Source organism: Tympanuchus pallidicinctus, unplaced genomic scaffold (assembly GCF_026119805.1).
Source record: "Tympanuchus pallidicinctus isolate F22 unplaced genomic scaffold, pur_lepc_1.0 scaffold12, whole genome shotgun sequence".
Classification (NCBI taxonomy): Eukaryota; Metazoa; Chordata; class Aves; order Galliformes; family Phasianidae; genus Tympanuchus; species Tympanuchus pallidicinctus.
Window position 1 is genome coordinate 4,993,794 of NW_026294637.1, and position 14,124 is coordinate 5,007,917.

Below are 14,124 nucleotides of genomic sequence, written 5' to 3' on the forward strand. Positions count from 1 at the left end.
TTTTTGAGTCATTTAAGATTCCTGTAGGTTTCAGGGGGAGAAATTACCATTTCTGTAGGTAATTTTGAACTCTACAAAATAGTGTACACAACTTTATCCAAAGTATAGAATTCTGCAAGTTACTTAAACCAGATCTCTAGGAAAAACATTCATTCCCTGAAGTTGTTCAGCTGTACTTCTAGAAGAGTGCCTTAAAATCCTATGAAAATTAACAGTTTAATCCCTATTATATTCTCCAGCAGTTTCCTTATAAGCTAATATATTTTTATGAATATCACTTAGGAGCAATTAAAATAGGAAAAAAAAAAAAAAAAAAAGACTCTCATTTTCACATCAGTTATTGTAGTCTTACTCAGAAGTTTAATAGCTTTGGAAGATATTCTTCCAAGCCCAGGTGTACCTTTTCAGTTTAGTTTCATTTTTGCCATTGGAGTTTTAAACTGGATCCAAATTCCACAGGGCACAGCAAGTTGGTGATTTGTCTGGGAACAGCAGGTTTTGTTTGTTCTGTTGTGGTTCGAAGCTTCCTGGATGCTTATAAAATATAAGGGGAAAAAAAAAAAAAGAAAATAGATTTGGAGACCTTACAGAAAGAGACTATTCCATCTTTCCTGTAAAAGAAAACCACCTGAACATAGATTCAGAGTATGAATGAAGAACTTCTTCTCCTAAATACAGTGAGATTTAAGACAGAGCCATCATTGGATAACTTGCTGAAGACATCAAATCTATTGACATGACTCTACTTACACATTAGTTTTGGTGTTTTCTCTCCTTAAGAACATTCAGGTTCGGCATCAGTTAAAACTTGTAAGCAACGAAGGCAAAATTAAGCTTTTAAATGACTGCAGCAAGGTCTACTGGCATGTTAGAAGATGGATTGTGGTTCCACTCTGGGAATAAACATGAGATCTATGGCTAAAATGAACCTCAGTTTTCCTGCAAAGTAATGACTAAGTTTTGGATTGAGCAAAAACGAAGTGACAGGAACTTCTTCTTGTCCAAATGAAGCTACCTACGTGGTAGTCATCTAAACTATCCAGGTTAAATCTCTGGCTTATATGCCAAGCATAGGTTTTGCACTAAAAGGGGCCTGTTTTTCTCTGTTGGCATGACTGAACAAGTTACCTGGTCATCCTGGTTGTTCCAAACTAAATTCCTTGCATATAGACAGCTACAGCTGGGCCACAGAAGTTCTGATCTATGAGCCAGATGCTGTAATTTATCCCACCACAAAAACCAGCCTATGATAAAGCCTGATGTTTTCAAGGCCCATGTGTGAAGCTAAATCATAATTTCAAAAGCACCTTAATGTGCTGAGTAGGTTCAGCTGCAGATTCCTGAGCTTCTCTGTGTTTTTAGGAAAGGGGCTCCACTTTTCATATAACCTAAAAAATACAATTTATACCCCTCAAAATCTGTGGAAAGTTTATACAGAATCTAAGCTTCAGAGTTTGAACCAAATTGATGGGCATTATATGAAAAACCAAAACAAATTGTGATGTGTCTCCAAACATTTTGTAAAGAAAATGTGAGACTTGATGTAAAGTCATTGTTACATCTGTAGGTGTGACATTGTGCAGTGAATTAGGACTTAATCTCCTTATCCTCTTCCTCTTCTTTACTTTGTGCCACCAAACACGTCTGAGACCTCAGAAACTACATTAACCATCTGTGTGCCTTAGTTTCCCCAGCTGCAAAGTCATGAAAAGGCAAATTATTTGTCCTTGTGTTATTTGGACATCTATTTATGGCAAAAAATTTATTTAAATATAGTGAGAGGTTCTTGTGTATTCTTTGCTTACTCATTGTTGCTCAGAGAAATGCAACTTGCCTTTGATGTCGACGACTTCAAACAAAGCATTGCAAAAATAATGGAGAGGGGTGAGAGTGAGAAAAGTGGGGGAAAAAAAAAAGGATTGAGAAATCCTCAATGCTTCAGCCCAGCAGAAGTCTTTCCTCACTGGGGTCACTAGCGATACAACAAGGCAGAAAGAAACACTTTGTGGTGAACGCAACATGATAGCTGTTAACAACACACCCGTATACACACATTGAGTAGATGTCTGTGGTTAACATATTTTCCCATTTTTTTGGCAAAATCTTGCTGGGCGTGCTGGTGAAGGTTGTGGATGACTGTGTGCACATTTTTCTGTGAAAGCTAAATGCCCTCTTCCCAAGGACAGTGACCTGGCCATGTGCATGTGTGTGTGTGAGTATGCTTTTGAAGGCTGACAAGGCACCTCCGCCATTTCCTCGTTTTAAGGCCTACTCGCAGACCACTGCATGGGCCCCCCTCTCTGAAATGTTGTTATTCTGTCATGAGCCCTTCTTCAGTCAGGATGTTACTTCATTTCCACCTTTTGTCTCAGGTTGAATGTGAATGATGCTCTTTCAGCAATATACAGTCGCTCGAGCTCCCTGCTGCAGCCTTACATAAATATACAACACCCGTCTCTGCCTATAACTCACTTCAGGCCTGGAAAAATAGTGACTTCCTTTATTGGCCGGATTCTTTCGCAATTCCCAACAGCTGTATGTTTTCACCTCCGAGGATCCTTATCTTCAAGTTTCCATTTGTCTCAGCACTATTCCAGTGGATTGCCAATAAAAATGATTCCCATTTTTATAACCCCTGAGAACGCAGGGAGCAAACTTTCCAGAAAAAAAACCCTATTTTTTAACACTCTCAGAAAAAGAGGCTCCCCACAACTTACCAGAAGGCAGGATTTAGCCTTCACAGGAATATTTGAATGTGTGAAACTTCCCAAGCAGTCATCGCGACTCCACAGAGATGGGAACGGAGACTCCTAGCAATCTAACGCCGTTCAATCAAGGACTCTTAATTTTCCATTTGAGCAAGAGGAATGACTGCAAATGGAACATTTATTAACACATGCGCCTCACATGCACAAAGAGAGCTATATTTACAAAGAATTAAACTTGAGAGCATGAAATAGCCTTGTAACCATATGACAGAGATACACTTAAAGAGATGTAAACACTAGGTGCAGGGAAATTTGCCAGGTTAGAGTCAGCTGTATCACTCTGTTTTATTACTATACAACTGTTTACTGAGAAAAGACAGATGATTACTGATATACGCTGTGTGTTATCATAAGGGCTTGCTTGGGAGCTTTTTGAGACTGACAATTGCTACAGCCCTATGCAAAAAACTGGCCTGGGGAGTTGTTTTTCTTTTAATTCTTCTCTGTCCATCATTCCAAAGCATTAACAATTCTTTTAGAAAAGTAAACTGGCAGAGCATCCTGAGCGGCTTGTATCACTCCCGCGAGACAGTCACTAAAGAAGTTTAAATCATTCTTTTTTCTTTTCTTTTTTCTTTTTTTTTTCTTTTTTTTTTTTTTTGTTGTTGTTGTTGTAGGGTTATTGGTTTTGGTTTTTCTAAAGATAATTTTTTTAAAGCTTCTCCCTTGTCTGAGCAATACAAGTCCCAGGCTGAGGCATTCCTTGCCTACTTGAGACTTGGAGAAAGCACAGTGAAATATCTTTATAATAGTTTCCAGCTCCAGTTCTGCTGCTAGCAGCTCCTAGCAGTGGCTCCTGAGGGAAGGTGCTGTTTCTGTGTCTCCCTGGAGATGTGTAAAGCAGCCATCAGGTTGCCCTAGAATGGGTTTGAAGGGGCCCAGCAGAGAAGTCAATCCACCATGCATTCTTCTCTCATCTGCTTCATCTCTGTGACAGCCAATGGGTTGCAAAGACTAAGAAATGGAGTGCCAGGTGTTTGAGAGAGCAGGTTTAAAGAATGTTATTCCTTATTTATCCTTAATGGGGTCACAGTGCCAGGGTTGTATTTTGAGACAGCCTTCAGCTGCGCTCCTTGCTGTTTCCAGGAGCAGGTCCCTGAATGAGTGCAGGAGGTGAGGAGGGAGGAGCAACCCAGGCAGGTTGGGCCTCCCATCTCCACTGCTGCACACATCTGCTCAGCATGGAATTCAAGTCCTGGTTCATTCTACTTCACTGTACCTGAAACATTGAAGTTATGAATCAAATCACTGCAGGCTCCTTCTGTGTTTGACACAGAGAGTGAACGGGATGGTCAGAAGTGCCCTGCTATGTGCCACCCATAATCACCTCCTAGTCTTTACCATCTCTTTTCACTAGCTTGTGGCAAAAAATTTGGGCTGTTCTTAGGTTCAAGTATTTTACCATGTCTCACCCAGGGAGAGAAGGGGAAGGGTTCTTTCCTTATGGGTTCCTGATTCCTAAATGAATTATTGTGAGGCGCTTTTTTTAAAGCCTCGGAAGGGGAATTTGAAGCTATTGTATTTATCTGACCGTTATGAGCACTGTAAAACATGCTGTTTCACATTGTAACATAAGCTCTTTTTTAAAGTATGCCCAGAGTATTTGTAATTGTTATCAGGCCCAGATGTATCCGAGTGTCAGCATGAAGCACTGAGAGTTGGCTCAGATGTACAGAATGTAATTAGCTCAAAGCCCTGTGCGCTTGGTTTGTAGTGGAAGCACAGACTGATAATAAAACCAAAAAAAAATGAAAGTGGCAAAGGTTAAAATCTATTGTTCACAGTGCTAAAGCTGTTCTGGGGGAAGCCAGTGCTGGCTGCTGCAGTGCCGGAGTGCTCAGACTCCAAACAAGATCACAAGTGAGGCAGTGACAAAGGTTAGTTCAAAATAGGTGATGATAGACTAACATTAAATTGACATTATTCTCACAATAGTGGCCCAGACATTTGGTCTTTCTGGTCTGATATCCTGCCTCTGACTTGCGCCAATTCTTCATGTGTCTGGAGGAAGAATAGCATATGATCCACACATCCACCGAGCATCCAGTGACTTGTGAAATCCCAGATGCGGTGGGAGAGACGTGATGGTACAACTGGTTCCTGAAGTTGCATGGGAACCATCTCTTCACTCGTGTACTCATCTATATGCTTGCCAGCTTGTGTAGCTTTTATTTGACTTTATTTTTTTTCATATTGTTTTTGTCATATCCTGTAAAAATCAGACTTTTGTTAGGCACAGAGAGCACATGAACAGCCCTCATCTCCACCTACTGCTGCCCTCTACTGAGTGGGAGCAGAAACACACATCTGGGTTTCTGGAGCCCAGTGCTGCTTAAATTAAGAGTTCCCTCTTGCTTAGATGGTTTTGAAGCAGATGAATTTGATCTCTATCCTTACAGCCACTATGACATTTCCAAAGGCTGTTGTGCACGCTGGGGTGACAAGCGTGACTTTCTGAGATGGCTACCAGCTTGTCAAAACACAGAAGCTTTCTGGGCTGATTGTTGTTAAGAAAACAACTCTTAATGCGTGCAAAAAGCTCAGACCGTTACAATGCTATCCACGAATACAATGCTTAGAAATGTGGGTGTACTTAAATGCAGATGAGTGCACTCGCATCACATTCACAAATATAGTAAACAATATCTAATAACATTAGTGAGGCACAGGCACATACCAGTGCACAACAGGAAATTCAAATCTGAGAGTGACATGCTGATCTCAACCCCTTCTGTTTAGGAAAAATAAGTCAGAACAGCTTGAGTGAAGGACAGAGTGTCACAGCCTTAACTTGAACATTTCCTGGCTTTTGTTGGTTTGTTTCACAGCCTTCACATTCCTTAAACATAGGTTTGTTTGATTTTAATTTCCTTTTCTTGGTTAAAAGAATGAAGAAACATGTTTGAGGGGTGCCCTGAGCATGATTTCTTTTCATAGCCACAGCTGAAATTTCCTATGTTTGTTTTTTCTGTTACAATGTTTAGTGTTAAAAACGAACTTCTGGTGAGGTGATGCAGCCAGCAACAGAGCATGTCTGTTGAGACAAGAAGGATTGTCTCAGGGCTATGCCGGCTCCAGCTTGTGATGGGCTTCACTTTAAGCTCTTCTTCTGCCATTGAGCTCACCAAGCAGCCTTAGCCAAGCTACTGTGTCAGACTTCACATGAGGATTCTGATGTTATAGTGTCTGATTTTGGAGTATTTGATCTGCAGGTGGCTAAAAACAAACAAGTAATAATATTGGGGCACATGAGAAAAAAAATTAGCTTGACTCGGTCAGCCTGAAAGCAGGTCCAGTTATCTGCATTTCTTTGATAGTTGTCACAGTGGTACATACAGGAACTGCTGTTTTAAAGCCTATCCCCTCCAGAGCATGACAACTTTAGACCCTTCACCTCAGTGCAGATCCACCTCCTACAGCCCTTTCATGGTCTCATATCATATGTTAATGTCGTGGAAGTAAAAAGGTCTGCAAAGTGAAACCATTCTTTTCATTTCCAAATTGCTGTTATCACACCACCTTATCCCTCCTACTCTCATTCTCTACATGGGTTCCTACAGAGGTCTTAGAGGCTTGGCCATTGCCCTCTTCATATTTTTCCAAGATAAAGCTATTTCTTGCAACTATATTTCAAGAATTCACCTTGCCTCCATTGTGCTATTAGTGTTGTGACTTTTCTAATTTAATTATAGAGGGATGATTCGTGTTCTTTCTATTTCTCTGGACTACAAAAAGAGACCTGAAAAACTATGAGAGGATTGCAGAGTCATCAAGAAATGGGTATTATATAAAGAGGGAAGAGAAGGGAAGGGAGATTTCCAGTAGCAATGGTTATTTTCATTGGTGATCGTGAGGGGAATAATTTCTGAAAGACTCTTAGACCAGAGCCTGGATGGCAAAGCCCAGTGAAGGTTATAAAACCACATTAGCTAGTGCAGTGAAATAGGCCTACAGGATTCTCCAAATGGGTTATATATAACATTGAAAAAGCACGAGGGCAGAGATGAGGGGAAAATGGCAACTTTGAAAGGACTTCAGGTGCTTCTGAGAAAGGGAATTCTCCCCACCCACCCTGTTCTCTCTCTCCTGGGATTTTGCAAGCTCTCACACCTCCAATTACTTGTTAATTTTTTTTTCCCTTCTGGTCTCAGTTCTGCAAAGTCAACATGGCTTATGAAAATCAAGCTGTATTCTGTATACTTAATACATCATCTCTAAGAATAATCATTCTGGAATCTGAACTTGTTTCTGTTATCTGGCTCAGCTTGACAATGATTTATGAAGCAGAAAACAAGACAGCTTCATTTTCATAAGGCAGCCTGAACCTTCTGGACAAGGAAGAGCTCTGAAAGTTGTTTTGACTAGTAAACTGAAACAAACATGACACAAAAGTCAATACAACTGCAACATCAGCCTCTCATTTTACAAAGTAACTTTCCTCGGCTTGAGCAATCTGACAGTCAAAATGTTGTGATATTCGATAACATTCTGCATCTTCACTAATTACAACTGCAGGGTGCTTGCCGTGATGGACATTTTAGATGCAAACGAAATACATGGCAGCCATTCACAACGCAAGTCTGGTTAGCAGTAAAAAGGACACTGTCATCACATTTAGCTTACTTTTTTTCCCCCCCCCTGTAGATAGAGATATTACACATTGTATTTGAACATTAATCTGGACTTATATTAGATCTCTGAAAGCATGAACTGAGTTATGTGAATCTGTACGTGTTTACTTGGTGATGTATGTGATGAAATACATGTGATTGATTCTTTGGAATTTCATTCTGTGTTTTCTGCCATTATGCAATACTGAGAAACTCCAAGACAAAATTCCCATGAAGATTTTAGAAAAAGCCTTACAATCTTAGTTCAAGTAGACACTCCACCCACTGCTAGTAATAGAAAACATATGGCATATGCCAAAGACAATGTAGATATATAGATACTCTCCGTTTATTGTATCACCTTTTAATATGTAAGAAGCAATATAGATAGTACAAATGTTTCTATATTGGATTAATCTATTTTGAGCTTTTCTTTAATGATTTCTAAAGCAAACCAGGAAAGTGAACATGATAGAAAACATCACAAATTGAGGAAATCTGTAAATTTCTGAGTTAAAGTGTCAGTAGAAAAGGTTTGTTTTATATTATGTCCAAATGAGCTACCAGAAAGTGAAGTTTGTCTATCCACTAACATTATGCAGACCTACCTGAAATATTTTGAAATACATTTTGTTGTTTATTTTTTAAGCTAAAGATAACAGCCTAGATTGTTTTTATTGCTACAGGTAATGCTTTAGATAAATATATTATTGTTTATATTTGAGAGAATCCTTTCAAAGCTTGCCTTTTAGCTAGGCTACATTGGCACTAAATTGATCCAAATTTTGAAATGGTCTATTTATAAAACAAAACCACAATTGCTGAGGAAAATCTATTAAAGAATATGGTCAATCAACTGTATGCAAAAGATGTGTGTTCCAACATTGAACTCAACTACCAACTAAACAGAGCCTAAAAGACACTGTGGCAAATTCCAGTCCTTGGGAAACAGTGCAAGTCAAGGAGTTGTTTATTTATTCATTTATTTTCTTTATAATGAGAAGGGCTTCCAAGACAGCAAGGCTGGGCTATGCGAGGCCTTTTCTCTGTTCTCACTGGAGCAATCAGGCAGTTCCACATTAAGTCCATATGTTTGCCTGGTCAGAAACATCCAGAATCAGTCTTTGCCCTACCCATCTGCCTCCCTAGAGCACATCTTATGCATATTCTCTAGCTGTGAGATCACATGTAGCTCTACTATCTGATCCGTACAATATATGGTCCGTCGTGTAATCTCATATATGGAAGCCAGTGTACTCTTAAGTGCTGCAATAGTTGTGTGGGAAAGCCAAGGACATGGGCATAACTCCAGAGAGCCAGCAGGGAGTATAATATGGGGTATAAAATGTCTTCCCTTCCTCATATTCAAATGTGATTTTTTTCCTACCCCTTATTTCATCACATCAATAAAATCAGAGGCGCAGTACATTCGGAGAATATTTGTTTTTTGACTCCTTGCAGTTAAATCAGTCAAATGTGGTCTAAAAAGGACAGATGTTTTTGTCCCAGCATTGGTACGGATGTAGATTGTATACTTGACTTGAACAATTTTCCAAGATATAAAGCCATTTGACTGAGGTCATACTTAAGATAATAAAACTCTCTTTGATGAGGTTCATTTACATATTTGTTTTCCTTGCCTGAGCCTTTTTTTTTTTTTTTTTTTTTTGTATAGATTTAGTGCAGTTGTTTACAAAGCTGGAATTTTTATGATTAAGGTCATGCATGAGAATATTTACAACATCAGGAATAAACACGACTCCTATTTAAGAAGCATATCCTGTTCCCATATGAGATCCAAGCCCTGCTTATAATGTCATGCATTTGCAGAGCACTTAATAAATGTTTATTTTCAAATACAATTATAAACAATTCTTGCATTGTTGTGGTAGGACGTGGGCTTTACATCTCACATTGACTTTGGCACAGTGGATATCCATTAGGCTATGTAGACCTCTTATTAGAAGTTGTTTGACCCCCAACTCTGCAGAGGGCAACCCTTTGCTTTGTAACACCCTGGCTTGCAAATGATGCTTTAACTCACACCTCAAAGGGAAATTCTCTATATAAATAAATGCACACAGATAAATGTATTGGATATTTAAGATAAGTTAAAGTTGCATCTCAGATTCAGGTCACCACTGCTTGCCCGGAATGATGGATCTGGGGATGATGGGGAATGTGATCAGTCTAAACAGCAGTGATATCATGGATATCTTCAGAAAAGTGACCAAGATCTTGGGATTTTTGTTTGTTTGTTTTGTTTTGCTTTCTGTCCCATGGCCCCTGCCTCTTTGTACGAAATCCACAGACATTCTGGCAACAGACCTCTCTTCTTGGAGGGCCAGACAACTAAAAAAAAAAAAAAAAAAATTACTAGAAAAAACAATGGGGACGCATAGCACATGCACTGTAATTAGATGAGGAAGCCATTAATTATGTTGTTTCCAATATCCTCTAAAAGGGTTGCCCACCCCTAACTACATATTTATACATATTTACTTGTTAATCTATAAAGGAAAATGGCTACATTATTTTGATTAAAATATCAACCAAATGTGTGGCAATAAAATCAAATTTCAGGGGGAAGGTAAAAAAAAGAAAGAAAGAGAGAGGGAATGAGAGAGATAGCTATGTATGCCTTCCTCCACACCATGATATATGATATTTTCAGGCTGCTAGGAGAGCAGACACATTAAGAAAATAGTGCTAATGATATTAAAGTACTTTACAAGGCTTGTTACTAAGCGCTGACAAACCTGTCAAGTGTATAATGTAGGAGGCTATTGTAGCGTTCTCAGAAAACCATACCTCTGCCCCATTTCAGTGCAATCTCCTAATAATGGAGCTGCTATAAATTCTAGCCAGCAATGGGACAGACTCCTGGCTTCTCACCCCAATGTGAAGACATGATAAATATAAAAGAAAATGGCTGTCAGTTTTGGCGCCCGAACCTTATTACAAAGTCTTAATCTTACTGGCCTCAGCACCTTTTATCACCGCCTTGTTATGAGCTGATGGCTTTTTTATTTGCTGGGAGATGGAGGATGTGTCATTTGATGTCCTTTTATGTAGCCACTGCTCTGTCCTCTCATAGAAAAAAAATCTTTTTTTATATGTTTATTACAGTAACCGATTAAATGCGAGGCTCATGCTGTGTTTGGTACAAGCATCTTCGCCGTTGATTTTTGCAGAAGCTCGGGTTAGATAGCCGTATGCAGAGTTATTAAGAGTATGGGCACAATGGAGTGTTATTTTTATTTTCCGGCTCCTGGAGCGTGGGCATCACTGTTGGTGTTATTATTTATTATTATTTATTGTTCTGTTTTCCGTATGGATTTTTCCCTCTTGCCAAGGTCAGAAAGAAACCGTAAGTCCTGGCTCATTCTCTTTCACTCTTTCCCCAGTCCCCCCCCCCCCTTCCCTTTCTCTTTCTCTTCACAAGTGTCAGCCACAAAGATGATGGGCCTGTAAACAAAGTTTGACTCAAAACTCAGCTCAGGTTCAATCAGTTTGAACTTTAAGATGAGATATCTCACAATTATCTAAATATTATTCCTAAACCTCACAGCTGACTTCCTGTCTTCTTCGTTTATGGCAAACAAAGGACTGAACTCCACTTGAAACAATGACCCTGTCAGAGCCCTTATCCCCCCAAGAACTGCAGCAAAGTGCCAGCATCAGGTACTTAACTCAAGATGACATTGATGGGTTGCTTTCAAGCTGTGGCCAGAGACTCCATCACTTGTTCTTATCCTCAATTTGAAGACAGGGCAGCCTACTTTGTTGCTGCATAAGAGTCGCCTCCCTCTGATTTTGTCTGCCAGATGGTGACCAGGCTCTGCGCAAGGCTGGACCCATTAGCAGAGCTCCCCATCTAGTGGCTGCCAGCGAGGGGGCCAGGGAGAAACTGGAACATGACTGTTGCCCTCCATAGGCCAAAGCTAAACGAAGGAAGAGGGAAAACAAAGGAACAAACAAAAAAGGTTTTCCAACTTTGTATGTATCAGAAGAAGTTTGTCTTCTCTGAGAGTCAGACGGGGATTCTCTGCAAACTGACTTTCTCAAGACCACACTACCTTCTGCAGATACAGCACAAATTTAGAGGGTGCATGCATGACATACACACAAGCAGCCCATTTTCTGTGACACAGAAATGCTCAGCAAAACTATTCACAGTCTCCTGTGCCGGCTCCTGTTTCGTGGAAGCTCTGTTAATCAATGGCTGTGTTTGACTAAACACTATGGAGGTTCATTATCAATGAAGTTCTTTGCAAAAGGTAATTTGGTCTTATCGAGGACAAAGATGTTTAAAGAAGTTTCTAACTTGCCTCAGCAGATCAGTGGCAGAACTAGGAATAAGACAATCTTGACTTTGGTCCTGCTGAGTAATGGGGCTGTTGGATAGCTCAGGGCTGGACACAGCTGGTAGGGGGAGAGCCTAGAGTGAAATGGTCTTTCTCTCCCTTAACATTTGTCCAAACAAATGTTGTGTTTGTGTTGCTAATAGGAAAAGTTAGGAGAACTGCAGCTTCTTAAGCTTGTCTTCATGAAGATGTATATGGTGATGGATATATTAGAGTAAGGGCTGTGAGAGGGAATGAATGGATCAACCAGAGAACAGGGTTATGCACAGTAGTTCCTACAATTGCATCTATCACACATAATGCCATTCTACATCTCCTTGTATATTGAGGGAAAAATGTTTTAGTTTTCTTTAATCTGGATTATCATCCTGTTATTAATAAGCAGCTAAAATAAAACACAAAGGTTCTTAATACATCCTGGGGTATTAGATTGTTGCATGTATTTGAAAGTTCATTTGTATTTTAAAAGAAACCTTCAGAGTGGGAGAGCACAGGAGCAGTGTGATAGTTACTGTAATAAGGTACTTGTGGTTTGCTAGAACACAAGGGGAAAAAAAAAAACAATTGATGAAAAACTCAATAGGATGGGAAAGGCAAATTGCTTGGCTTGAGATTTAATTAAAAAGGAAACAGCCCTCCCCATTTAAAGGTCGGTTTGTACCCCTTAAATTACAAAAAGAACTCGGGGCTGAAATCACCATGCGAGACATGTTAATAAGATGAAGCAGGCTGTGGGATTCAGCTCTTCTCAAGGAAGGCTAGCAGGCTCCAAGATGTGGCAAGTGTATGCCAGCTCTCGTGGGGATCTTGGTCCTACTGAAGGCTATAATATGGCTACAACAAAAGCTGCCTATGTGATGCTAGCCTGGATCATGCAAAATATGCAGAATAAAATATAATACGGCTCAAGTACATTTGCCATTTTCCTCCTCCTACCTCCCATCCCTCTCCATAGTCCTTCATGTATTATCATTGGCTTTGTGCAGCACTTCCAGTGCATTCTCCCATGGGAGAACTTGATGAAGGTTATCCATTGTCACCCAGTGTTATACTGGGATGTCAAGACATCTTGAATAAACGGTTTACATGAGATGCTGCCTCTAAGTGCATCCTCAGAAAAACTGCCATTGCCCTTTGCTGAGAAAGTTAACATCATAAAGTGAAGGCTGCCTCCGACCAAATGGGAATGACATTGCAGATTAAGGGCTCTTTAAATTATGCATTTAGTTCAGACTCCCGGGGAGACAGTATATGAGATAAAGCTCACAGACTTACTCTTCAGTGTGGCTCTGGAACCAAATACATTTTTAAAATATTTTTCCTCTGTAGAAACTTCCGTAGAGGTAGAAACAAACAAAACAAAAACAACAACAAAGTTCAACAGCAAAGCCACCGACAAAACAAAAAATAAAAATTAAAACCAACAAAATTTGGTCATCCCTTTAAATGTACGTATTATACAAATGAAGAAAGAGAAAGTAAAAATTGTTAGGATTTTAGCAGGGTAGTGACTATATCCCAGTTTTAATCATAGAAATTTGATTTATGTTGAAATCCTCACTATCTGAACCAGGATTACGGTTCCCAAACATTTATTGTATTGAAAATGTCCTTATTTGTTTTCCAGGCAGCCCACTCCAATCCTTAGCAACACTGAAGTATTCAGAGCAACTTCATGGTTTGTACTTTTTCAGACAGATTTGAGTGAAAAACTCTTGGTTCCCCTGTTTGCATGCAGCTCCGTAACCTGTAACTTCCTGCCTTCATTTAGCAGAGTTTAAATTGCAAATTCATGTTTCTTAAAAATGCTGTAACATCATAAGTGGGACAGTTTTATGACAGCTCTGAATTACCAGACAATACTGACACATGCCGCGTGCACTTACTTTGCCTACCAGTTATGGCTGTATTTATCTGCCCATATGTCACTCTGTGTCTAACGCATCTATTTACTGTGTTGAGATGGATATTCCACAACCGAGGGCTCTTAGTGCATCCTTTAGAATTAAAAAAAAAAAAAAAGATCTCATTCCTCAGTTAATTTATTTTATAGGTGGTGGTTCTGTTATTTTTTAGGGATTTTACTTTTATAGCGTTCTGCAGTTCCTTTGTATGTAGATGGCACTAGTTTGGAACTCTTCTCTGACTGCCAAAATGTGCTGGGCCTCTGCTTTACTGCTGTTAAAGCACAGAGTCAGTGCTCATAGGCATCCATAGGTGGATTAGGATTGGATTATGTAGGAGATAGGCTGCCATGGCTGCTGGATTGACATAAGAATTCAAAGCAAAATTTCACTGAGGGTTTGTCACTCTTCCTCACTCTCTTTCCCCAAACTGGATATTTTTGCCCAAACTGGAAAATTGGCAATTGGTTGGTAT